The sequence below is a fragment of the Rhinoderma darwinii genome, chromosome 2 (genome assembly GCF_050947455.1).
Source record: "Rhinoderma darwinii isolate aRhiDar2 chromosome 2, aRhiDar2.hap1, whole genome shotgun sequence".
Taxonomy (NCBI): Eukaryota; Metazoa; Chordata; class Amphibia; order Anura; family Rhinodermatidae; genus Rhinoderma; species Rhinoderma darwinii.
The window spans coordinates 239,000,111-239,027,005 of NC_134688.1; the positions used below are offsets into that span (position 1 = coordinate 239,000,111).

The 26,895-nt window shown below is 45.9% G+C and overlaps 1 protein-coding gene across 1 annotated transcript in view; it reads left to right on the forward strand.

Moving 5' to 3' along the window:
* The first annotated feature begins 244 nt into the window (after positions 1-244).
* The window catches only part of LOC142741020 (transmembrane protease serine 11D-like), a 159,965-nt gene continuing 133,314 nt past the window's right edge, over positions 245-26,895 (forward strand). Inside the window, exons 1-2 of the mRNA XM_075850427.1 lie at positions 245-344; positions 8,740-8,849. The gene's annotated coding sequence lies outside the window, so the exon portion shown is untranslated. The remainder of the gene's footprint in view (positions 345-8,739; positions 8,850-26,895) is intronic.

The following is a 26,895-nucleotide window of genomic DNA, read 5'->3' on the forward strand; positions in this document are numbered from 1 at the left end:
ACATATCCACGGAGGTCCTGATGAATAACATATAAATACTCAGTTATATATTTTATTATTAAAATAGATTTAAAAAAATGCTCAATAACTCAGTACATACAGAATGCCACAATTTCTTAGAATAAAAAGTAAAGTCATGATAAAAAGCAGCATCCTGCTGAATGTTGTTTTCCACGTGTCAACAGATTTTTATTTTTCTGAAGCTTGAAGATGCAAAATTTACATTTGCTGTATATATAGGTGAACTTAAAAGGGTTGTCCGGAACTTGACCACTGCAGGAGCTTCCGGGACGAGAGTGGTGGGGAATGGAACCTCAGCTTTGGAGTGGGGTGTACTACAGGAGGTGGGTATCTGTTAGTTTATTATGTAATGCCATCCCTGGCCCTGCTGCCAATTTTGAACAGTTCAAGATAGACCCTTTTTAGTCATAGAATGGATCAATTTGCAAAAAGTGATGAGATGATATATCTCCACCTGTTGTCCAAAAGTGTAATTGCAGCACCAGGTTTTATCTAATAATTTTTTTATGTCCCCAACATAAATGAAAACATAACACTGAGTAAGGCGCCATGTACACAACCGTGCCCGTAATCACAGTCCGTGATTACGGGCACAACCGGCCGTGGACAGCCACCCGGATTTGCGAGCCGTGCTCCCAAATAAAGTCCTATCTTTTGCGGAGCCTTCCTACGGCACGGACACCTTCCCGTACATATATGAAGGGGACCGTCGGCCATAGAAATGAATGTGTACGTAATTCCGGAACGTAATTACGGTGCGTAATTACAGACGAAATCTATGGTCGTGTGCTTGGGGCCTAAATTGGTGTGAAAGTCTTGAATGTGTCAAGGCAGGCAGACAGACTTATGAGAGACTTAAAATTAGGTGAAAGCTTGCAAACCAGAAGGTTTAACCTGTGACACAATTACTGGAAAATGCTGGACTGAAACGGACATTCTATGAACATGTAATTCTAATCAATCAATCCTGAATTCCCTTTATAGATTTCATAACATCGGAACAGGTTCTCTTTAAACAGTTATTTCAAGAAAAAAAAACAATTTCATTATATTAAACCATAGTAGATCTCAGATAATTATATTCAAATTCTAAAAGGATAATGTTCACTGGCTTAATTATCTAGATGTTAATGCAGATCCATGTGGGTTTCCTAGAGCACCTCCAGCCTAAATTATTTATTTTTGACACTTTTCTCAATATTCTTCATCAGGAACTGAGCTGTTTTTTTGTTTTGGAGGTCCGATGCCCAGAGCCATACATGAAAAAAACAACCAACCTTATAAAAATGTGCTCATCCCTAATATTCAATAGTACCGGCTGGTGTAGAGCCACGTAAAGTATTACAGAAATAAAGTCCAATAAATGGTACACTTATAAACAACTGACTGAATTATTAATAAGAAATATCACATCGGCCAAATAGAACATTACAGTGTAATAAATGGCAAGTGGCAGTGATGCTGTGCTCAAGGCTCAAAGGTCAGTTCTTGCAGTGTCAATTGGCTGTTAAATGATCCTGAGCCATGTGCTATTGATATGATTCTTAGCTAGCTTATGCCTATGACCAGTGTATCAGCTGAACGATTATTCTACCAGAAGCTATATTCTTTGGCTTGTCCTAAGGAAAAAGCTAAGTAGCTGCCAGACATATCGTCAGGATCCACCAACAAAAATGTAATGTCCATGGTCGGCTTAAGATGTGTGGCTACTGACAATTATTTAGTTCTGATCCAAATTCTGTACCAAATTTTATTAATGTTACAACATTCCAGGTACCTTTGGAGCACAGTGTCTGAAATTGCCAATAACTAGGGAGCCACATGCAGAAGATCCATATGTGACTCAAAGCACTACATGGGGAACGCTGGCTTGGACAGTAATATGTCGCAAACATTTGTGATACAAATCCATGTTGTACAGATCCATAATATGGCACCCTTAGAAATCTGTGGGTACATACTGTACTTCGGTATGCCTCCTCTTTCATACAGAGTTCCTAAAGACTCACACTGAAAAAATTGTGACATGATCCATCACGTCATATGACGGAGTTATTCTCATGGAGAGTACTTACGATAGGGACACTGGGGCAAACTTACTGTTTATGATGCACCAATATAAGGCAAAAATCTGGTGTACAAGTGTTTTAGAGACTTTTTTATACACGCTTGACAAGGGGGTGTGGTTTGGTGGAGAAAGGGGTGTGTCATGGTAGAAGCAGGATGTGGCTTAGAGTGCAGCACCAAAAGAACCAGTGTAAACTAAACCCAACCAAGAAGGGGTATAAGGAAGAGAAAAGTGTCTAATATGTCTAGCTAGATGTAAAGGATCTGCCAGGCACAGCTTCTTTATCAACGCCCATAGGTAATCAGTCTGCACCTGCTTCTAGGTCTGTGAGACTGACTCCATCTTCCACCACTCAGGATGGCAGGCTTAGGAGTGGGAGAGCCTATCGCAGCCTGGCCAGACGGAGCTAGCTCCCGCCCTCTGTCTATTTATACCTGCCTTTCCTGTTCCTCCTTGCTTGTGAATCTTCTCTGTTGGTTTCCTGGCCCTGCTGCAGCTTCTTGCACTATTTGTCCCTGCTTCGTATTGACCCTCGCTTGTTGACTACTCTCCTGCTCTGCGTTTGGTACCTCGTGCTCTCCTGGTTTTACTCGGCTTGTTCACTACTCTCCTGCTCTGCGTTTGGCACCTCGTACTCTCCTGGTTTGACTCGGGTCGTTTACTACTCTTGTTGCTCACGGTGTTGCCGTGGGCAACTGCCCCGTTTCCCTTAGGTTCTGTGTTCCCTTGTCTGTTTGTCTGTCGTTCACTTATTGAGTGTAGGGACCGTCGCCCAGTTGTACCCCGTCGCCTAGGGCGGGTCATTGCAAGTAGGCAGGGACTGAGTGGCGGGTAGATTAGGGCTCACTTGTCTGTTTCCCTACCCCCATCATTACATATTCACAAGCCCATTGTAAAGGATCTGCCAGGCACAACTTCTGTGTATACGCCCATAGGTAATCAGTCTGCACCTGAGTCTATGTCTCGGAGACTGACTCCATCTTCTACCACTCAGGATGGCAGGCTTAGGAGCGGGGGAGCCTATCGCAGCCTGGCCAGACGGAGCTAGCTCCCGCCCTCTGTCTATTTATACCTGCTTTTCCTCTTCCTCCTTTGCTTGTGATTCTTCTCGTGTGGTTTCCTGGCCCAGCTACAGCTTCTAACTATTTGATCCTGCTCCATACTGACCCTGGCTTACTGACTACTCTCCTGCTCTGCGTTTGGTACCTCGTTGCCTCCTGGTTTGACTCGGCTCGTTCACCACTGCCCCATTTCCCTTAGCTTTGTGTACCCTTGTCTGTTTGTCTCGTGCACTTACTGATCATAGGGACCGCCGCCCAGTTGTACCCCGTCGCCTAGGGCGGGTCGTTGCAAGTAGGCAGGGACAGAGTGGCGGGTAGATTAGGGCTCACTTGTCCGTTTCCCTACCCCCGTTCATTACATAATCACAAGCCCAATACCTAGTCTACCCTGGTCCCTGACACTATTATGGACCCCCTTGAGACCCTGGCCCAGCAAATGCAGGGTCTCTCCCTACAGGTCCAGGCCCTGGCTCAGAGGGTCAACCAGCCTGACGCTACCATGGTGGTGCCCCTCACCTCACCTCTTGAACCCCACCTCAAGTTGCCTGACCGGTTCTCAGGGGACCGGAGGACTTTTCTCTCCTTTCGGGAGAGTTGTAGGCTCTACTTTCGCCTAAAGCCTCACTCCTTAGGTTCTGAGAGCCAGCGGGTGGGTATAGTTATGTCCCGGCTCCAGGAGGGGCCCCAAGAGTGGGCCTTCTCCTTGGCTCCTGACGCCCCTGAACTTTCCTCCGTTGATCGTTTCTTTTCTGCTCTCGGACTCATTTATGACGAGACTGACAGGACTGCCTTTGCCGAGAGTCAGCTGGTGACCTTACGTCAGGGTAAGAGACCTGTTGAGGAGTATTGTGCTGACTTTAGGAAGTGGTGCGTAGCTTCCCGGTGGAATGACCCTGCCTTAAGGTGCCAGTTTAGGTTGGGTCTGTCGAACGCCCTGAAAGACCTGCTAGTTAGCTATCCCTCTTCTGACTCCCTTTACCAGGTTATGGCTTTAGCGGTACGACTTGACCGACGTCTCAGGGAACGACAACTTGAACGTTTTTGTGTTTTCCCCTCCGACTCCCCCATGATGCCTCCCGAGGTCCCGTTGCTTCGCTCTTCCACGGAAGACTCGGAAGTTCCTATGCAACTCGGGGCCTCCGTGTCCCCCCAACAATGTAGAGAGTTCCGCAGGAAGAATGGTCTCTGCTTCTATTGTGGGGATGACAAGCATCAAGTGAACACCTGTCCTAGGCGCAAGAATAAGCAGCCGGAAAACTTCCGCGCCTAAGTGATCATCGGGGAGGTCACTTGGGCGCACAGGTATTTCCCGTAAATATGAAACGTAATAAAATCTTGCTTCCCTTTCAGGTCTCTTTTGGTGTTAGGTCTGCTACCGGCAGTGCCTTCGTGGATTCACGGTCTTCTGCTAATATCATGTCTGTGGAATTTGCTATGTCTCTAGCTATGCCTTTGATTGATTTGCCTAAACCTGTCCCTGTAGTGTGTATCGACTCCACTCCTCTTGCTAATGGTTATTTTACACAGCATACCCCGGTTTTTGAACTCCTTGTTGGCTCCATGCATTTGGAGCAGTGCTCTGTACTGTTGATGCAGGGATTATCATCCGATTTGGTTTTAGGCCTTCCCTGGTTGCAGCTGCATAATCCCACGTTTGACTGGAATACTGGGGAGCTTACCAAATGGGGTAATGAATGCTTGTCGTCATGTTTTTCTGTTAATTCTATTTCTCCCCCTGAGGAGGTGAACACGCTACCTGAGTTTGTTCAGGACTTCGCTGATGTTTTCTCTAAGGAGGCCTCCGAAGTGTTACACCCTTATAGAGAATACGATTGCGCTATCGATTTGGTACCAGGAGCTAAGCTCCCTAAGGGTAGGATATTTAATCTCTCTTGTCCCGAACGTGAAGCCATGAGAGAGTATATCCAGGAATGCCTGGCCAAGGGTTACATTCGCCCCTCTACTTCTCCGGTAGGTGCTGGCTTCTTCTTCGTTGGGAAGAAGTATGGTGGTCTTAGGCCATGCATTGACTACCGTAACTTGAATAAGGTCACTGTGAGGAACCAGTATCCCCTTCCTTTGATTCCTGATCTCTTTAATCAGGTTCAGGGGGCCCAATGGTTTTCTAAGTTTGATCTACGGGGGGCTTATAACCTTATCCGCATCAAAGAGGGGGATGAGTGGAAGACTGCGTGGTCCTCCCACATTGAGCATGTCAGGAAGGTGCTCCAGGTCCTTCGGGAAAACAAACTGTTTGCGAAGACCGAAAAATGTGTGTTTGGGGTGCAGGAGATACCATTTTTGGGTCAAATCCTCACTCCTCATGAATTCCGCATGGACCCCCTGCCAAGGTCCAGGCTGTGGCGGAATGGGTCCAACCTGCCTCCCTGAAGGCGTTACAGTGCTTCCTGGGGTTCGCTAATTATTACAGGAGATTTATTGCTAACTTCTCGGTCATCGCTAAGCCTCTTACGGATCTCACTCGCAAAGGTGCTGATCTCCTCCACTGGCCTCCTGAGGCTGTCCAGGCTTTTGAGGTCCTTAAGAAGTGCTTTATCTCGGCCCCGGTGCTGGTTCAGCCCAACCAAATGGAGCCGTTTATCGTGGAGGTTGACGCGTCCGAGGTGGGAGTGGGGGCTGTCTTCTCCCAGGGTACCAGGTCCCTCACCCATCTCCGTCCCTGTGCCTACTTCTCCAGGAAGTTTTCGCCCACTGAGAGTAACTATGATATTGGCAACCGCGAACTCTTAGCCATTAAATGGGCATTTGAAGAGTGGCGCCACTTCCTGGAGGGGGCTAGGCACCAGGTAACGGTCCTTACCGACCACAAGAATCTGGTTTTCCTAGAATCTGCCCGGAGGCTAATCCCGAGACAAGCTCGATGGGCGTTATTTTTTACCAGATTCAACTTTTTGGTTACCTATAGGGCTGGGTCTAAAAATGTTAAGGCTGATGCACTGTCACGTAGCTTCATGGCCAGCCCTCCTTCGGAAGAAGATCCTGCTTGTATTTTGCCTCCAAGTATAATCATTTCCTCTATTGATTCTGATTTAGTCTCTGAGATTGCGGCTGATCAAGGTTCAGCTCCCGGGAACCTTCCTGAGAACAAGCTGTTTGTTCCCCTGCAATTCTGGCTAAGGGTACTTAGGGAAAATCATGACTCCGCACTATCTGGTCATCCAGGCATCTTGGGTACCAAGCACCTCATTGCCAGAAACTATTGGTGGCCTGGGTTGCCTAAAGACGTTAAGGCCTACGTCGCCGCTTGTGAAGTTTGTGCTAGGTCCAAGACTCCCAGGTCCCGACCAGCGTTCTTTGCCCATTCCCCAGAGACCTTGGACCCATATCTCCATGGATTTTATCACCGATTTTGCCTCCATCTCAAGGCAAGTCGGTGGTGTGGGTTGTAGTAGACCACTTCAGTACGATGTGTCACTTTGTGCCCCTCAAGAAACTACCCAATGCTAAGACGTTAGCTACCTTGTTTGTCAAACACATCCTGCGTCTCCATGGGGCCCCTGTCAATATTGTTTCTGACAGAGGGGTACAATTTGTTGCATTGTTTTAGAGAGCCTTCTGTAAAAAGTTGGAGATTGATCTGTCCTTCTCCTCTGCCTTCCATGCTGAAACTAATGGCCAAACTGAGAGGACTAATCAGTCTCTAGAACAATATTTAAGGTGTTTTATCTCTGACTGTCAATATGATTGGGTCTCATTCATTCCCCTTGCCGAATTTTCCCTTAATAACCGGGTCAGTAACTCGTCAGGGGTCTCCCCCTTTTTCTGTAATTTTGGGTTTAATCCGCGGTTTTCCTCCGTTTCACCTGGTAGTTCCAACAATCCCGAGGTAGAAGTCGTTCATCGGGAACTGTGCACAGTCTGGGCCCAGGCTCAGAAGAACCTCGAGGCGTCCCAGAGCATACAAAAAACTCAGGCAGATAGAAGACGTTCTGCTAACCCCTTGTTTATGGTCGGGGATCTGGTGTGGCTATAGTCAAAAAATTTGCGCCTGAAAGTCCCGTCCAAGAAGTTTGCTCCCCGGTTTATAGGGCCGTAAAAAGTCCTCAATCTTGTCTCCTTCCGACTGGAGTTGCCCCCATCTTTTCGAGTACACGACGTGTTTCATGCCTCCCTCTTTAAACGCTGCTCCCCGTCCTTGGCTCCCTCGAGGAAACCTCCGGTCCCTGTTCTCACCCCTGAGGGGGTAGAATTCGAGGTGGCCAAGATTGTGAAAAGCAGGATGGTCCAAGGCTCCCTCCAGTACGTGGTCCATTGGAGAGGATACGGGCCTGAGGAGAGGATGTGGGTACCCGCCCGGGATGTTCACGCTGGGATATTGGTCAGGAGGTTCCACCTTCGTTTCCCAATAAACCAGGTCCACTTAGAAAGGGTCCGGTGGCCCCTCTTAAAAGGGGGGGGGGTACTGTAAAGGATCTGCCAGGCACAGCTTCTTTATCAATGCCCATAGGTAATCAGTCTGCACCTGCTTCTAGGTCTGTGAGACTGACTCTATCTTCCACCACTCAGGATGGCAGGCTTAGGAGTGGGAGAGCCTATCGCAGCCTGGCCAGACGGAGCTAGCTCCCGCCCTCTGTCTTTTTATACCTGCCTTTCCTGTTCCTCCTTGCTTGTGAATCTTCTCTGTTGGTTTCCTGGCCCTGCTGCAGCTTCTTGTACTATTTGTCCCTGCTTCGTATTGACCTTGGCTTGTTGACTACTCTCCTGCTCTGCGTTTGGCACCTCGTACTCTCCTGGTTTGACTCGGCTCGTTTACTACTCTTGTTGCTCACGGTGTTGCCGTGGGCAACTGCCCCGTTTCCCTTAGGTTCTGTGTTCCCTTGTCTGTTTCTCTGTCGTTCACTTATTGAGTGTAGGGACCGTCGCCCAGTTGTACCCCGTCGCCTAGGGCGGGTCGTTGCAGGTAGGCAGGGACTGAGTGGCGGGTAGATTAGGGCTCACTTGTCTGTTTCCCTACCCCCATCATTACACTAGATGTGCCAAATTTATGATACAGCGTACATTACGTTGAAAAATTTGGCACATTTTCTTACTGTCCAAGTTTACGCTGTATGTATTCATAAACCTACCCCACTGTGTTCTGCCGTACAGGCTCCATGCATATGATTTTGCTGTGTAAGGCTTCGTTCACATCTGTGTCGGGACCCATGAACGGAGTCCCGACGCAGATGTGAACGAAGCCTAAATGAGACCCAACATTAACATATTTTCAGATTTACTTTTATCCATGCAATAAAAAATACATATTTTATAACTGTACACTTGAAATATAACTCTGCTGAATTTCTAGCAAGCTCAGGCTTGGTTATACAGAAACACAAAAGTAGCATCCCTCGTGTCTTTGTTACCATACATCTATCAGAGTCAACAGATAATACAGGGTCTCCATGAAACTGAATAGGGTAAAAGAACAACACAGATAATACATCTAAATAAATATTGTGTATTGTATGTGGATAGACTATAATGGAGCCTGGAAAAATCCAAGCATTAAGTCATTATTTGATCAAGCGTTTCAATATAAATGGCTCTGGTCATTGCTATTATCTTCGATGTCTTGTACATTTTCAGCATCATTTCCTGTAGGGCAGATGTAGAAGCCGGAGCTTCAGATACATGGAGGATTGTCCTAAAAAGATATCAAACATATCAGAATAGGAAGACTGGCGGACAAAATTCAAGTAAGTAATGCAGAAAAGGACTGTTTATGATGTAGATAAATGCAGTTTAAAAGGCTCCTTGTCCTTTGGGAATAATCTACAGTATATTCTATTTACGCTTTTAATAACATGTTTAATCTGAAAGCTTGGGAAATCTAAATCTATATATATTCATGAAGTGACACACCCGTACTATATAGAAATAGCATTTAATTAACTGAATACTAGATATTACTCACTGCATGTATGCATGCAAGTCATAAAGTATATAATAAAGTAATAACACATCCAGTGATTAAATATCACCTGTAAATTACTGGAGAACCACCCTAAACGGGCACACTGCTGGCATAACATTCTTACGTATTACAATGGCAAGTATATGGGCAGCTTATTCTTAAAGTAAAGTGGAAGACATTCAGCTACAGTCAACGCTGGATTAAAAGTGTTAGCAATTTCAGCTTCTACAGTCAGAAGTATTCAAATATTCAGCTAACCCCTAGGAGCTTTTTCATGTCCATTTATCATATAACAATTTTAACCCCTTTGGCCTTCGGGATCGAGAATTTATTTCTTTCTGTTTTTGTACAATAAAAGTATGTTTTATAAGAGAAAGTAAAGCCGCCACACTATGAGAGCCATAACTTTATTTTTTCATTGATGTGGACATATGAATGCTTGTTTTTTTGTGGGAAGAGCTGTCGTTTTTATTACAACCATTTTTGGTACATATGATTTATTAGTTAGTTTTTTATTATTTTTTTTTTTTTTTAGGGGTAATGGGAAAGAAACCCCAGTTAATCTACCATAGTACTTCCGGATTTTTTTTACGCCATGCACCATAAATAATGTTATCTTTATTCTACGGGACTTTTCAATTGTGGCAAATTCTGGACATTTTTTTTGCGTTTTTTTGTTTTGGTAGATGTACTCCCATTAAGAGACATGGGGAGTTTATCAAACAAAAAAAAAAAAACAAATGTTAAAAACCCACTGTGAACCCAGCCTTTTTTTCAGGTTTTTGATGCAGTATTTTAAGCAACAACCAGTAGTGGATCATAAAGGGAGGGAAAGTATAAGGCTGGATTCACACAAGAGCGAAATGCAGTAGATTTTCTTTGCAGAAAATCCGCAGCAGATTACAGTCCCAGCCATGTGGATGAGATTTGAACAAATCTCATCCACATGCTGCTGAACATTTTGCGCACGGAAATCAGAGAATGCTGTAGATTTTCACATCCGCAGCATGCACATTCTGTTCTGGATGTTCACTGCGGATTTCACCATTCTAAGCCCAGGATCACACACACAGTTTTGATGCAGTTTTTGGCTACGTTTTTTGAGCGAAAGCCAGAAGTGGATCCAAAAGGAATGAAAGGTATAAAGGAAAGACAGATGCATCGCCTTTCTTTCTACTCCTGTGCTTGGCTAAAAAACAAACTGATCCTAGCCTAAATGGGTGAAATCTGCAGCAAAATCTGCACGAAACACGTGCAAATTTTGCGGCAGAAAATCTGCAGCATTTCCATCCTGTGTGAATCCAGTCTAAAAAACTGGATTAACACATAGCATATTTTTTTAAGATTTTCATGCAGATTTTTGAGCCAAAGCCAGAAGTGGTTTCATAGGAATTGGAAATATAAAGGAAAAACTTATTAATGCTTATCCTTCCCCCTGGTTCCACATCTGACTTTGGTTAAAAAAATGTGCATAAAAATCTGCCACAAACACGCAATGTGTGAATCCAGATTTACTACGTCTCCTCTTAGGGTATGTGCACACGCAGAGTCAAAAACGTCTCAAAATACGGAGCTGTTTTCAAGGGAAAACAGCCCCTGATTTTCAGACGTTTTTTGAGCAACTCGCGTATTTTGTGTCGTTTTTTGCAATGTTTTCGCAGCGTTTTTTACGGCCGTTTTTGGAGCTGTTTTCATTGGAGTCTATGAGAAAACGGCTCCAAAAAGTCCCAAGAAGTGTCCTGCACTTCTTTTGACGAGCCGTCATTTTAGTCGCCGTATTTTGACAGCGACGCGTAAAGTGACAGCTCGTTGGCACAGTACATCGTAATTCCCATTGCAAGCTATGGGCAGATGTTTGCCGACGTATTGGAGCCGTCTTACCAGGCGTAATTCGAGGCGTAAAAAGTCTCCATTATGCCTGAAAATAGGTCGTGTGCACATACCCTCAGGCCCCATGCACACGACCGTAAAATCGCCCATAATTACCGACCGTAATTACGGTCCTTAATTATGGACCCATTTATTTCTATTGCCGACGGACACCTTCCTGTATATTTATGGGAAGGCGTCCGTGCCGTAGAAACTTTCCGTAAAAATTAGGACGTGCCCTATTTTTTTATTTTACGGACCGTGTTCCCATACTTTATAATAGGAGCACGGCCCGTAAATGCAGACGGCGGTCCGCGGCCGGCCGTGCCCGTAATTATGGGTTGTAATTAAGGGCACAGTCGTGTGCATGGGGCCTTACTTGATTTACAGACCAATAGGCACTGTCGCGCTCTACTGAATGACTACCACAAATAATTACTTGTTACTCCCTGTGGACTTATCTGCGCTTGGCAGAAAAAAACTGCATTTTGATCGTGCCACGCTAACACAGCTGTACACACAATGATCAGCCATAACATTAAAACCACTGACAGGTGACAATACAACGGCATCTGTCAAGGGGTGGAATATATTAGGCAGCAAGTGAACAATCAATTCTTGAAGTTCATGTGTTAGGCTGGATTCACACGAGCATATTACGTCCGTAATGGACGGAACGTAATTCGGCCGCAAGTCCCGGACCGAACACACTGCAGGGAGCCGGGCTCCTAGCATCATAGTTATGTACGATGCTAGGAGTCCCTGCCTCGCTGCAGGACAACTGTCCCGTACTGTAATCATGTTTTCAGTACCGGACAGTTGTCCGGCAGCGAGGCAGGGACTCCTAGCATCGTACATAACTATGATGCTAGGAGCCCGGCTCCCTGCAGTGTGTACGGTCTGGGACTTGCGGCCGAATTACGTTACGTCCATTACGGACGTAATATGCTTGTGTGAATCCAGCCTTAGAAGCAGAAAAACAAGAGTAAGGGCCTAAGCGACTTTGTCAAGGGCCAAATTGAGATGGCAAGAGGACTGTGTCAGAGCATCTCCAAAACGGCAGGTCTTGTGGGAAAATTGGTAAACTGGTGACAGGATCATGGGCACAATGGTAGAAGGAAAGCCCGGTCTAAAGAATCACGTTTTCTTTAACATCATGTGGATGGCCGGGTGCATGTGCGTTGCTTACCTGGGGGAAGAGATGGCAACAGGATGCAGTAAAGGAAGAAAACTAGCCAGCGGTGGTAGTGTGATGCTCTGGGCAATGTTCAGCTGGTAAACCATGGGTTCTGGCATTCTTGTGGATGTTACTTTGACAAGTACAACCTACCTAAACATTGTTGCAGACCAAGTACACCTGTAATGACAGGGATAGGGAAACAGACAAGTGAGCCATAATCTACCCGCCACTCAGTCCCTGCCTACTTGCAACGACCCGCCCTAGGCGACGGGGTACAACTGGGCGACGGTCCCTACACTCAGTAAGTGCACGACAGACAACCAGACAAGGAAATACAGAACAAAGGGAAGCGGGGCAGTTGCCCATGGCAACACCGTGAGCAACAAAAGTAGTAAACGAGCCGAGTCAAACCAGGAGAGTACGAGGTGCCAAACGCAGAGCAGGTGTAATGACGGGGGTAGGGAAACGAACAAGTGAGCCCTAATCTACCCGCCACTCTGTCCCTGCCTACTTGCAACGACCCGCCCTAGGCGACGGGGTACAACTGGGCGGCGGTCCCTACGCTCAGTAAGTGCACGAGACAAACATACAAGGGAATACAAGCAAAGGGAAAGGGGCAGCTGCCCACGGCAACACCGTGAGCAACCAGAGTGATGAACGAGCCAAGTCAAACCAGGAGAGCACGAGGTACCAAACGCAGAGCAGGAGAGTAGTCAGTAAGCCAGGGTCAGTATGGAGCAGGATCAAATAGTTAGGAGCTGTAGCTGGGCCAGGAAACCACACGAGAAGAATCACAAGCAAAGGAGGAACAGGAAAGGCAGGTATAAATAGACAGAGGGCGGGAGCTAGCTCCGTCTGGCCAGGCTGCGATAAGCTCTCCCACTCCTAAGCCTGCCATCCTGAGTGGTGGAAGATGGAGTCAGTCTCAGAGACGTAGATTCAGGTGCAGACTGATTACCTATGGGAGTTAACCCCGAAGCTGTGCCTGGCAGATCCTTTACAGTACCCCCCCTTTTATGAGGGGCCACCGGACCCTTTCTAAGTGGACCTGGTTTACTGGAGAAACGAAGGTGGAACTTCCTGACCAATACCCCAGCGTGAACATCCCGGGCGGGTACCCAAGTCCTCTCCTCAGGCCCGTATCCTCTCCAATGGACCAGGTACTGGAGGGAGCCTTGGACCATCTTGCTGTCCACAATCTTGGCCACCTCGAATTCCACCCCCTCAGGGGTGAGAACGGGAACAGGAGGTTTCCTCAAGGGAGCCAAGGACGGGGAGCAGCGTTTAAGGAGGGAGGCATGAAACACGTCGTGTATACGAAAAGATGGGGGTAACTCCAGCCGGAAGGAGACAGGATTGAGGACTTCAATGACCTTATACGGCCCAATAAACTGGGGAGCAAACTTCTTGGACGGGACCTTAAGACGCAAGTTCCTAGACGATAACCACACCAGATCCCCGACCATAAACAAGGGGTTAGCAGAACGTTTTCTATCAGCCTGAGTTTTTTGTACGCTCTGGGACGCCTCTAGGTTCTGCTGAACCTGGGCCCAGACTGTGCACAGTTCCCGATGAACGACCTCTACCTCGGGATTGTTGGAACTACCAGGTGAAACGGAGGAGAACCGTGGATTAAACCCAAAATTACAGAAAAAGGGGGAGACCCCTGACGAGTTACTGACCCGGTTATTAAGGGAAAATTCGGCGAGGGGAATGAATGAGACCCAATCATATTGACAGTCAGAGATAAAACACCTTAAATATTGTTCTAGAGATTGATTAGTCCTCTCAGTTTGGCCATTGGTTTCAGGATGGAAGGCAGAGGAGAAGGACAGATCAATCTCCAACTTTTTACAGAAGGCTCTCCAAAACAAAGAAACAAATTGTACCTCTCTGTCCGAAACAATATTGACAGGGACCCCATGGAGACGCAGGATGTGTTTGACAAACAAGGTAGCTAACGTCTTGGCGTTGGGTAGTTTCTTGAGGGGCACAAAGTGGCACATCTTACTGAAGCGGTCTACTACCACCCACACCACCGACTTGCTTTGGGATGGAGGCAAATCGGTGATAAAATCCATGGAGATATGGGTCCAAGGTCTCTGGGGAATGGGCAAAGAACGTAGTAAGCCCGCTGGTCGGGACCTGGGAGTCTTGGACCTAGCACAAACCTCACAAGCGGCGACGTAGGCCTTAACGTCTTTAGGCAACCCAGGCCACCAATAGTTTCTGGCAATGAGGTGTCTGGTACCCAGGACGCCTGGATGACCAGATAGAGTCATGATTTTCCCTAAGTACCCTTAGCCGGAATTGCAGGGGAACAAACAGCTTGTCCTCAGGAAGGTTCCCGGGAGCTGAACCTTGATCAACCGCAATTTCAGAGACTAAATCAGAATCAATAGAAGAAATGATTATACCAGGAGGCAAAATACAAGCAGGATCTTCTTCCGAAGGAGGGCTGGCCATGAAGCTACGCGACAGTGCATCGGCCTTAATATTTTTAGACCCAGCCCTATAGGTAACCAAAAAGTTGAATCTGGTAAAAAATAGCGCCCATCGAGCTTGTCTCGGGTTTAGCCTCCGGGCAGATTCTAGGAAAACCAGATTCTTGTGGTCGGTAAGGACCGTTACCTGGTGCCTAGCCCCCTCCAGGAAGTGGCGCCACTCTTCAAATGCCCATTTAATGGCTAAGAGTTCGCTGTTGCCAATATCATAGTTACTCTCAGTGGGCGAACACTTCCTGGAGAAGTAGGCACAGGGGCGGAGATGGGTGAGGGACCTGGTACCCTGGGACAAGACAGCCCCCACTCCCACCTCGGATGCGTCAACTTCCACGATAAATGGCTCCATTTGGTTGGGCTGAACCAGCACTGGGGCCGAGATAAAGCACTTCTTAAGGACCTCAAAAGCCTGGACAGCCTCAGGAGGCCAGTGGAGGAGATCAGCACCTTTGCGAGTGAGGTCCGTAAGAGGCTTAGCGATGACCGAGAAGTTAGCAATAAATCTCCTGTAATAATTAGCGAACCCCAAAATACACTAACGCCTTCAGGGAGGCAGGTTGGACCCATTCCGCCACAGCCTGAACCATGTCGGGGTCCATGCGGAATTCATGAGGAGTGAGGATTTGACCCAAAAATGGTATCTCCTGTACCCCAAACACACATTTTTCGGTTTTTGCAAACAGTTTGTTTTCCCAAAGGACCTGGAGCACCTTCCTGACATGCTCAATGTGGGAGGACCAGTCCTTGGAAAACACCAGTATGTCATCAAGGTACACTACAAGAAATATCCCCAGGTAATCTCTCAAAATATAATTTATGAAATTCTGGAAGACCGCTGGAGCATTACACAACCCAAAGGGCATGACGAGGTATTCGAAATGACCTTCGGGCGTGTTAAACGCAGTTTTCCACTCATCCCCCTCTTTGATGCGGATAAGGTTATACGCCCCCCGTAGATCATACTTAGAGAACCATTGGGCCCCCTGAACCTGATTAAAGAGATCAGGAATCAAAGGAAGGGGATACTGGTTCCTTACAGTGACCTTATTCAGGTTACAGTAGTCAATGCATGGCCTAAGACCACCATCCTTCTTCCCTACGAAGAAGAAGCCAGCACCTACCGGAGAAGTAGAGGGGCGAATGTAACCCTTGGCCAGGCATTCCTGGATATACTCTCTCATCGCTTCACGTTCGGGACAAGAAAGATTAAATATCCTACCCTTAGGAAGCTTAGCTCCTGGTACCAATTCGATAGCGCAATCGTATTCTCTATGAGGAGGTAACACTTTGGAGGCCTCCTTAGAGAAAACATCAGCGAAGTCCTGAACAAACTCAGGTAGCGTGTTCACCTCCTCAGGGGGAGAAATAGAATTAACAGAAAAACATGACGACAAGCATTCATTACCCCATTTGGTAAGCTCCCCAGTATTCCAGTCAAACGTGGGATTATGCAACTGCAACCAGGGAAGGCCTAAAACCAAATCGGACGATAATCCCTGCATCAACAGTACAGAGCACTGCTCCAAATGCATGGAGCCAACAAGGAGTTCAAAAACCGGGGTATGCTGTGTAAAATAACCATTAGCAAGAGGAGTGGAGTCGATACCCACTACCGGGACAGGTTTAGGCAAATCAATCAAAGGCATAGCAAGAGACATAGCAAATTCCACAGACATGATATTAGCAGAGGACCCTGAATCCACGAAGGCACTGCCGGTAGCAGACCTACCACCAAAAGAGACCTGAAAGGGAAGCAAGATCTTATTACGTTTCATATTTACGGGAAATACCTGTGCGCCCAAGTGACCTCCCCGATGATCACTTAGGCGCGGAAGTTCTCCGGCTGCCTTCTTACGCTTAGGACAGTTGTTCACTTGATGCTTGTCATCCCCACAGTAGAAGCAGAGACCATTCTTCCTGCGGAAATCTCTACGTTGTTGGGGGGACACGGAGGCCCCGAGTTGCATAGGTACCTCTGAGTCTTCCGGGGGGGAACGAAGCAACGGAACCTCGGGAGGCATCATGGGGGAGTCGGAGGAGAAAACACAAAAACGTTCAAGTTGTCGTTCCCTGAGACGTCGGTCAAGTCGTACCGCTAAAGCCATAACCTGGTCTAGGGATTCAGAAGAGAGATAGCTAACTAGCAGGTCTTTCAGGGCATTCGACAGACCCAACCTAAACTGGCACCTTAAGGCAGGGTCATTCCACCGAGAAGCTACGCACCACTTCCTAAAGTCAGAACAATACTCCTCAACAGGTCTCTTACCCTGACGTAATGTCACCAGCTGACTCTCGGCAAAGGCAGTCCTGTCAGTCTCGTCATAAATGAGTCCGAGAGCAGAAAAGAAACGATCAACGGAGGAAAGTTCAGGGGCGTCAGGAGCCAAGGAGAAGGCCCACTCTTGGGGCCCTTCCTGGAGCCGGGACATAATTATACCCACCCTCTGGTTCTCAGAACCTGAGGAATGAGGCTTTAAGCGAAAGTACAGCCTACAACTCTCCCGAAAGGAGAGAAAAGCCCTCCGGTCCCCTGAGAACCGGTCGGGCAACTTGAGGTGGGGTTCAGGAGGTGAGGTGAGGGGAACTACCAAGGTAGCATCAGGCTGGTTGACCCTCTGAGCCAGGGCCTGGACCTGTAGGGAGAGACCCTGCATTTGCTGAGCCAGGGTCTCAAGGGGGTCCATAATGGTGTCAGGGACCAGGGTAGACTAGGTATGGGCTTGTGATTATGTAATGACGGGGGTAGGGAAACGAACAAGTGAGCCCTAATCTACCCAACACTCTGTCCCTGCCTACTTGCAACGACCCGCCCTAGGTGACGGGGTACAACTGGGCGGCGGTCCCTACGCTCAGTAAGTGCACGAGACAAACATACAAGGGAATACAAGCAAAGGGAAAGGGGCAGTTGCCCACGGCAACACCGTGAGCAACCAGAGTGGTGAACGAGCCAAGTCAAACCAGGAGAGCACGAGGTACCAAACGCAGAGCAGGAAAGTAGTCAGTAAGCCAGGGTCAGTATGGAGCAGGATCAAATAATTAGGAGCTGTAGCTGGGCCAGGAAACCACACGAGAAGAATCACAAGCAAAGGAGGAACAGGAAAGGCAGGTATAAATAGACAGAGGGCGGGAGCTAGCTCCGTCTGGCCAGGCTGCGATAGGCTCTCCCACTCCTAAGCCTGCCATCCTGAGTGGTGGAAGATGGAGTCAGTCTCACAGACATAGAAGCAGGTGCAGACTGATTACCTATGGGCGTGGATACAGAAGCTGTGCCTGGCAGATCCTTAACAACACCCCTTCATGGCAGCGGAATTCCCTAACGGCAGTGGCCTCTTTCAGCAGGAGAATGCACCCTACCACACTGTAAAAATGATTCAGGAATGGTTTGAAGAACATGACAAAGAGTTCAAGGTGTTGACTTGGCCTCCAAATTCCCTGGATCTTAATCAGATTGAGCATCTATTGTTTGTGCTGAAAAAACAAGTCTGATCCATGGAGGCCCACCCTTGCAACTTTTCAGGATCTTAAGGATCTGTTGCTAACTTCTTAGTGTCAGATACCACAGTTCACCTTCAGAATTCTTGTGGAGTCCATGCCTCGATGGGTCAGACTTATTTTGTCGACACGAGGGGACCTGCACAATATTAGGCAGGTAGTTTTAATGTTATGGCGTGTGTGTGTATGTGTATATATATATATATATATATATATATATATATATATATATATATATATATATATATATATATATATATATATTTTGTGACAGGACCAGGGGAAAAGTAGTGGACAGAGTGTACATCTGACCCAGGTTCCTGTCATATACACTTTAAAACAGCCAGGGAATTTAGCTAGAAGGAAAATGTGTTTTCCTTGCTCAAGGGTTTTCTGGAAAACCTGTGTAAAAGGGCCTGGTTGTTGGAATAGGGAGAGTTGGGAGGGTATTGCATTGTGGCTAATTACCTGCACAGCTGAGGTGTGCTTTAAACAGAGGAAGAGTTCACAATCTCTCTCTCGGCTCCTGGGAACGCTGGATGTGAGTAAAGCAACTGTGGTGTTGTGTTTGAGAGTTGGAGCTCTAGGCTCAGCTCTTTGTAGTTTGGAACTGCATGTTTAGTTAGTGGCCAGACGGCCTAGGATTTACTTTATGTATTCATTTGTTTTCTGCTACGGCTTTTTTACCTAATAAAACTGGCTGAGGCCAGTATTACCACACTGTGACTGGACTGTAGTCTGTTCTTACTGTGTCAAAAGTGCCTGTCTACCCCAGGAGACAGCGATCCGGTGGGCTGCCCCTTACAAAATATATATATTATATATATATATATATATATATATACACATACATACACACTACCGTTCAAAAGTTTAGGGTCACTTAGAAACTTCCTTATTTTTGAAAGAAAAGCACAGTTTTTTTCAATGAGATATTATTAAATTAATAAAAAATACACTCTATACATTGTTAATGTGCTAAATGACTATTCTAGCTGCAAACGTCTGGTTTTTAATGCAATATCTACATAGGTGTATAGAGGCCAATTTCCAGCAACTATCACTCCAGTGTTCTAATGGTACATTGTGTTTGCTAACTGTGTTAGAAGGCTAATGGATGATTAGAAAACACTTGAAAACCCTTGTGCAATTATGTTAGCACTGCTGTAAACAGTTTTGCTGTTTAGAGGAGCTATAAAACGGACCTTCCTTTGAGCTAGTTGAGAATCTGGAGCATTACATTTGTGGGTTCGATTAAACTCTCAAAATGGCTAGAAAAAGAGAGCTTTCATGTGAATCTCGACAGTCTATTCTTGTTCTTAGAAATGAAGGCTATTCCATGCGAGAAATTGCCAAGAAACTGAAGATTTCCTACAACGGTGTGTACTACTCCCTTCAGAGGACAGCACAAACAGGCTCTAACCAGAGTAGAAAGAGAAGTGGGAGGCCCCGCTACACAACTGAGCAACAAGACAAGTACATTAGAGTCTCTAGTTTGAGAAATAGACACCTCACAGGTCCTCAACTGGCAGCTTCATTAAATAGTACCCATAAAACGGCAGTGTCAACGTCTACAGTGAAGAGGCGACTACGGGATGTTGGCCTTCAGGGCAGAGTGGCAAAGAAAAAGCCATATCTGAGACTGGCTAATAAAAGGAAAAGATTAATATGGGCAAAAGCACACAGACATTGGACAGAGGAAGATTGGAAAAAAGTGTTATGGACAGACGAATCGAAGTTTGAGGTGTTTGGATCACACAGAAGAACATTTGTGAGATGCAGAACAACTGAAAAGATGCTGGAAGAGTGCCTGACGCCATCTGTCAAGCATGGTGGAGGTAATGTGATGGTCTGGGGTTGCGTTGGTGCTGGTAAAGTGGGAGATTTGTACAAGGTAAAAGGGATTTTGAATAAAGAAGGCTATCACTCCATTTTGCAACGCCATGCCATACCCTGTGGACAGCGCTTGATTGGAGCCAATTTCATCCTACAACAGGACAATGACCCAAAGCACACCTCCAAATTATGCAAGAACTATGTAGGGAAGAAGCAGGCAGCTGGTATTCTATCTGTAATGGAGTGGCCAGCGCAGTCACCAGATCTCAACCCCATAGAGCTGTTGTGGGAGCAGCTTGACCGTATGGTACGCAAGAAGTGCCCATCAAGCCAATCCAACTTGTGGGAGGGGCTTCTGGAAGCATGGGGTGAAATTTCTCCCGATTACCTCAGCAAATTAACAGCTAGAATTCCAAAGGTCTGCAATGCTGTAATTGCTGCAAATGGAGCATTCTTTGACGAAAGCAAAGTTTGAAGGAGAAAATTATTATTTCAAATAAAAATCATTATTTCTAACCTCGTCAATGTCTTGACTATATTTTCTAGTCATTTTGCAACTCATTTGATAAATATAAGTGTGTTTTCATGGAAAACACAAAATTGTCTGGGTGACCCCAAACTTTTGAACGGTAGTGTGTGTGTATGTATATTATATATATACACACATATAATTTTTTTTAAATAATGACCTTGAATCAGCCCATTAGCTTTCTACAAGTTGAATGCAATACAAGTTAGCAGACATAGGTAGGACAAACCTATTATGTAACTGAAACCAACATGAACTGTACATACAATATCCAGTGTAAGATTTTGTATAAAGTCCAGTAAGCTGCTAACAATTGTAAATACAGCACCGCCCAGTAAACCAACAATCGTCCATCTGCTTTTATACAGGGCACCTTTAGGAACAATGCCAAGTCTAGTCCTAGGTGAAGTCATTCAATGTACAATATTCAGTGCACTCTCAACATGGCACTCTAGCAGGATATTTGATATACCAACCAAAGCCAGAGCTTTAACACTTGGATCAATAATAGACTAATACATGATTATGTTATTTTTATAAACTGATCATGCTTTTGTATGGAGTTCATTTACCCCAAAAATTTCAAAGCCAAACTGCAACATGAAAAGGTAGCACGCACTGGATTGTCAGTAAATGTTAGGAAATCAGAGAGAGGAACCATCCATTGGTTTAGAAATATCTGAGCAAAATTAATTTTACACATAGAAAAAAGATGACCCTAATATTCAGTCCTGACAAACGGTACAATATAGTTTCTAGTTTGTTGGTCTCTCTAATCCTAATGTTCATGGTTGTTATTTTCATAAACTGATGAATCATAAGGCTCAGTTCACATTTACGTTAATTCTTTCCCGTCAGATTTGCATAGCTTTTTTAAGGCCCAGAACAGTGTTGCATGCTGCGCTAACAATGCCTTAGGCTTTTTACAACCTCCGGGCTGAAGAGAGTTATAATATGGCACCCTCAAAGAATTGCTTTTTAATAAGTTGAAATTAAGTTGTTTGCCTACAATCATTAGGCGGGAAACAGAGTTTTTGTTCGCAGATTTTGATGTAGATTTTTTAGCTAAAACCAGAAGCAGATTCAAAAGGAATGGGAAATATAAAAGGAGGAAGTTATACTCTTCCTTGCTCCACTTCTGGCTTTTTCTCAAAAAAGCTGCAACAAAAGCTTAGGCCCCATGCATATGAACGGGTTATTGCGGCCACAATTCACCCGCAAATCTGCGGGAGAATTGCAGTCCCATTAATTTCTATGGGCCCATGCACACGACCGTGGTGTGCATGGCCCATAGAAATGTGTGCATGGCCCGTGATTTGTGGGCGGCCTGCGGGTGACCGAGTCGAAAATCACGGCCCGTGCACACCACTACTGTCGTGTGCATGAGGCCTTCATGTGTGATTCCAGCCTTAAAGGTATTTAAAAACTGAGGCTTAAAGCACGGTATGTAAATCCAGGCTGATGAATAAGAAGCAGTTAGGCTGGGTTCACACGACCTATTTTCAGACGTAAACGAGGCGTATTATGCCTCGTTTTACGTCTGAAAATAGGACTACAATACGTCGGCAAACATCTGCCCATTCATTTGAATGGGTTTGCTGACGTACTGTGTAGACAACCTGTCATTTACGCGTCGTCGTTTGACAGCTGTCAAACGACGACGCGTAAAAATACAGCCTCGTCAAAAGAAGTGCAGGACACTTCTTTCAGACGTAATTTGAGCTGTTCTTCATTGAAGTCAATGAAGCACAGCTCAAAATTTACGGCTGTCAGAGAAGCCTCGCAAAATGCGAGGAGGAGCATTTACGTCTGAAACGAGGCAGCTGGTTTCTCCTGAAAACAGTCTGTCTTTTCAGACGTAAAAGCCTGCTACCGTGTGCACATACCCTTAAAGGGAATCGGTCAGCAGTTTTGAGACCTGACAGAGCGATATAGGGGACGGCATTGTAAACATACCTGTTGTCTCGATCATACAAGTTGCATGACCAAGAAAGCAACATTTATTTTCCCTTCGATGCGGTGGTTGCAAGTGATGCTCTTTGCTCTGAGTGACAGCAATAGCGGCCAATCAGGAGACCACCAGAGCATTTACTGATAACAGAGGGGCGGGCCTAGCAGTGTGCAGTTGCCACCAAGGGGTTAGCGTAATCAAAGGTAACATGACAGCGATGAAGCAGGTTCAGAAGCTGAGCCTGCCCCATCACCAGCAGGTATCAGCTATGATTTTTGCTGATTAACCCCTTAGATGCCACAGTCAAAAGCGACCGTGGCATCTAGGTGGTTTGTAGCTTATAGGCACCCCCGTAACCTGATTGCAGGGGTGCCGATAGTCGCCATGGCAACCAGAGGCGTAACCGTGGCATCCTGGTCTGCCAAGTACGGAAGCCTATTAGGCCCCACGTCTTGCTGACAATGTAAAACTGACCACTCTAATACATCACACTATACAGTTAGGTCCAGAATTATTTTTACAGTGACACAATCTTCAAGATTTGGGCTCTGCATGCCACCACATTGGATTTGAAATGAAACAACTGAGATGCAATTGTAGTGTAGACTTTCAGGTTTAATTCAAGGGGTTGAACAAAAATATCCTGTGAAACGTTTAGGAATTGCAAACATTTTTCTACACAGCCTCCTCATTTCAGGGGCTCAAAAGTAATTGGACAAATTAACATTACAATAAATAAAATGTTTTTTTTTTTTAATACTTTGTAGAGAATCCTTTGCATGCAATGACTGCCTGAAGTCTGGAACCCATGGACATCCCCAAACTTTGGGTTTCCTCCTTTGTGATGCTTTGCCAGGCCTTTTTTTGCAACTGTCTTCAGTTGTTGCCTGTTTGTGGGTCTTTCTGCCTTACGTTTTGTCTTCTTAAGGAAGGGAAATACATGCACGATCGGGTTGAGATCTGGTGATTGACTTGGTCATTGCAGAATATTTAATTTCTTTGCCTTAAAAAAACTCCTGGGTTGCTTTCACAGTATGTTTTGGGTCATTGACCATCTGTACTGTGAAGCGACGTCCAATCAACCTTGCTGCATTTGGTTGAATCTAAGCAGAGAGTATATCCCTGAACAATACAGAATTCATCCGGCTGCTTTTGTCTTCAGTCACATCATCAATAAACACTAGTGACCCAGTGCCTTTGGCAACCATGCATGCCCATGCCATCACACTGCCTCCACAATGTTTTACAGAGGATGTGGTCTGCTTTGGATCATGAGCTGTTCCAAGCCTTCTCCATACTTTCTTCCTCCTATCATTCTGGTACAGGTTGATCTTATTTTCATCTGTCCAAATAATGCTGTTCCAGAACTGGGCTGGCTTCTTTACATGTTGTTTGGCAAAGTCTAATCTGGCTTTCTATTTTTTAGGCTGATTAATGGTTTGCACCTTGTGGTAAACACTCTGTATTTGCTCTCATGAAGTCTTCTCTTTATGGTAGATTTAGATATTGATACACCAACTTCCAGAAGAGTGTTCTTCACATGGGTAGATGTTGTGAAGGGGTTTTTCCTCACCATGGAAAGGATTCTGCGATCATCCCCCACTGTTGTCTTCCGTGGACGTCCAGGCCTTTTGGAGTTCACGAGATCACCAGTGCGCTCTTTTTTTTTTCCAAGAATGTACCAAACTGTTTATTTGGCCACTCCTAACATTTGTGCTATCACTCTGATGGATTTCTTCATTTTTTTCAACCTAACGATTGTCTGTTTCACTTTCATTGAGAGCTCATTTGACCTCATGTTGTGGGTTCACAGCAATAGCTTCTAAATGCAAATGACACACCTGGAATCAACTCCAGACCTTTTACCTGCTAATTGATGATGGATTAACGAGGGAATAGCCTACGCAGCCCATTAAATAGCTTTTGAGCTAATTGTACAATTACCTTTGGTCCCTTGAAAAAGAAGTAGCTACATATTAAAGAGCTGTAATTCCTAAACCCTTCCTCAAATTAGGATGTGAATGCCCTCAAATTAAGGCCTCATTTACACGTGCGTGATTTTCGTTCGTGCGACGCGCGTGCTTTTCATGCGGGTCGCATGGACCTATACAAGTCTATGGGGCAGTGCAGGCAGTCCGTGAGTTTTGCGCAGCGTGAGTCCGCAGCGTAAAACTCACGACATGTTCTATATTTCTGAGTTTTTCGCGCATCACGCACCCATTGAAGTCAATGGGTGCGTGAAAACCACGCATGTCTCACACGGAAGCACTTCTGTGCGAACAGCGTGATTCGCGCAACAGCTGTCAAACTCTGAATGTAAACAGAAAAGCACCACGTGCTTTTCTATTTACAAACATCCAAATGGAGTGTCATAATGATGGTGGCTGCGCGAAAAGCACGCAGCCGCGCATCATACGCTGATGACACACGGAGCTGTTAAGTGCCTTTTGCGCACGCAAAACGGCGCGTTTTTTGCGTGCGCAAAATGCACACGCTCGTGTAAATGAGGCTTAAAGCTGAGAGTCTGCATTTTAAGCCCATATTGATTATATTACTGTATATTCAATATGTTTTGGTAAACAGCTAAAATGCCAAAACTTGTGTCACTGTCCAAATAATTCTGGACCTAACTGTAGGTTGTGCAATGTACTACAAGAGCAATCAGGGTTCAGACCGTCAAGTCCCTTAATGGGACTAAAAAAAAAAAAAAAAGTTTAAAAAAGTAATAAAAAAGTTGTACAAAAAATAAAAACTAAGGGCTTGCCCACACGTAACGAAATAGCTGCATATTTTACGTCCAGAATATCAATTTCTGTTACGGAAAGTGGACTGAATTGCTGCTTTTTTCAGAGGAGATGTCACAGTCTGCCAGCATTGAAAAAAGCACAGCAAAATCGGCACCATTTTCTACAGTAAAAAACGCAGGAAATGGTGGGGTTTTTCCACAGGGGAATGCCTGCAAGTTTTAACGGAAATGCAGGAGAAATTTTCTACAGCAATTCCGTAATGCGTGGACAAGCCCTAAGGCCTCATGCACACAAACTTATTTTTGTCCTCCCGTAAATACTGGCGTAAATACGGGTCCGGTGTCACCAGTATTCCACCCGTATTTACGGGCACGTTTTCGCTGCAAAATTGCACTGCACTAATCGGCAGCCCCTTCTCTCTATCAGTGCAGGATAGAGAGAAGGGGCAGCCCTTTCCGAGGTAAAAGTAAAAGAAATTCATACTTAACCGGCCGTTGCCTTGGTGACGCGTCCCTCTCCTGACATCCAGCCCGACCTCCCTGGATGACGCGGCAGTCCATGTGACCGCTGCAGCCTGTGATTGGCCTGTGATTGGCTGCAGCGTTCACATGGGCTGAAACGTCATCCCGGGAGGCCGGACTGGAGGAAGAAGCAGGGAGTTCCTGGTAAGTATGAACTTCTATTTTTTTTACACGTTGATTTATATTGTGATCGGAAGTCACTGTCCAGGGTGCTGAAACAGTTACTGCCGATCGTTTAACTCTTTCAGCACCCTGGACAGTGACTATTTACTGACGTTGCCTAGCAACGCTTCCGTAATTACGGTGCACACACACGTAGCCACCCGTAATTATGGGAGCCCCATAGACTTCTATGGGCCTGCCCGTGCCGTAATTTCGGCCTAAAATAGGACATGTTCTATATTTTTCAACGGCCCGGGCACCTTCCTGTAAGCATACGGGGAGGTACCCTTGGCCAATAGAAGTCTATGGGCCCGTAATTACGATCCGTAATTACGGCCCGTGATTACGGGCGTTTTTACATTCGTGTGCATGGGGCCTAATAGTTTCAAGAAAACAAACATCACTTTTTTTTCCCATAATAAGCCTTTTTGTAATAACAGGGATAGGGAAACAGACAAGTGAGCCCTAAACGACCCGCCCTAGGCGACGGGGTACAACTGGGCGACGGTCCCTACACTCAGTAAGTGCACGAAAGACAACCAGACAAGGAAACACAGAACAAAGGGAAACGGGGCAGTTGCCCACGGCAACACCGTGAGCAACAAGAGTAGTAAACGAGCCGAGTCAAACCAGGAGAGTACGAGGTGCCAAACGCAGAGCAGGTGAGTAGTGAACAAGCCGAGTCAAACCAGGAGTGTACGAGGTACCAAACGCAGAGCAGAAGAGTATTCAGTAAGCCAGGGTCATATGAAGCAGGGTCAAATAGTACAGAAACTGCAGCAGGGCCAGGAAACCAGCAGAGAAGAATCACAAGCAAAGGAGAAACAGGAAAGGCAGGTATAAATAGACAGAGGGCGGGAGCTAGCTTCGTCTGGCCAGGCTGTGATAGGCTCTCCCACTCCTAAGCCTGCCATCCTGAGTGGTGGAAGATGGAGTCAGTCTCACAGACATAGAAGCAGGTGCAGACTGATTACCTATGGGCGTGGATACAGATGCTGTGCCTGGCAGATCATTAACACTTTTATTATAGGAAAAACATT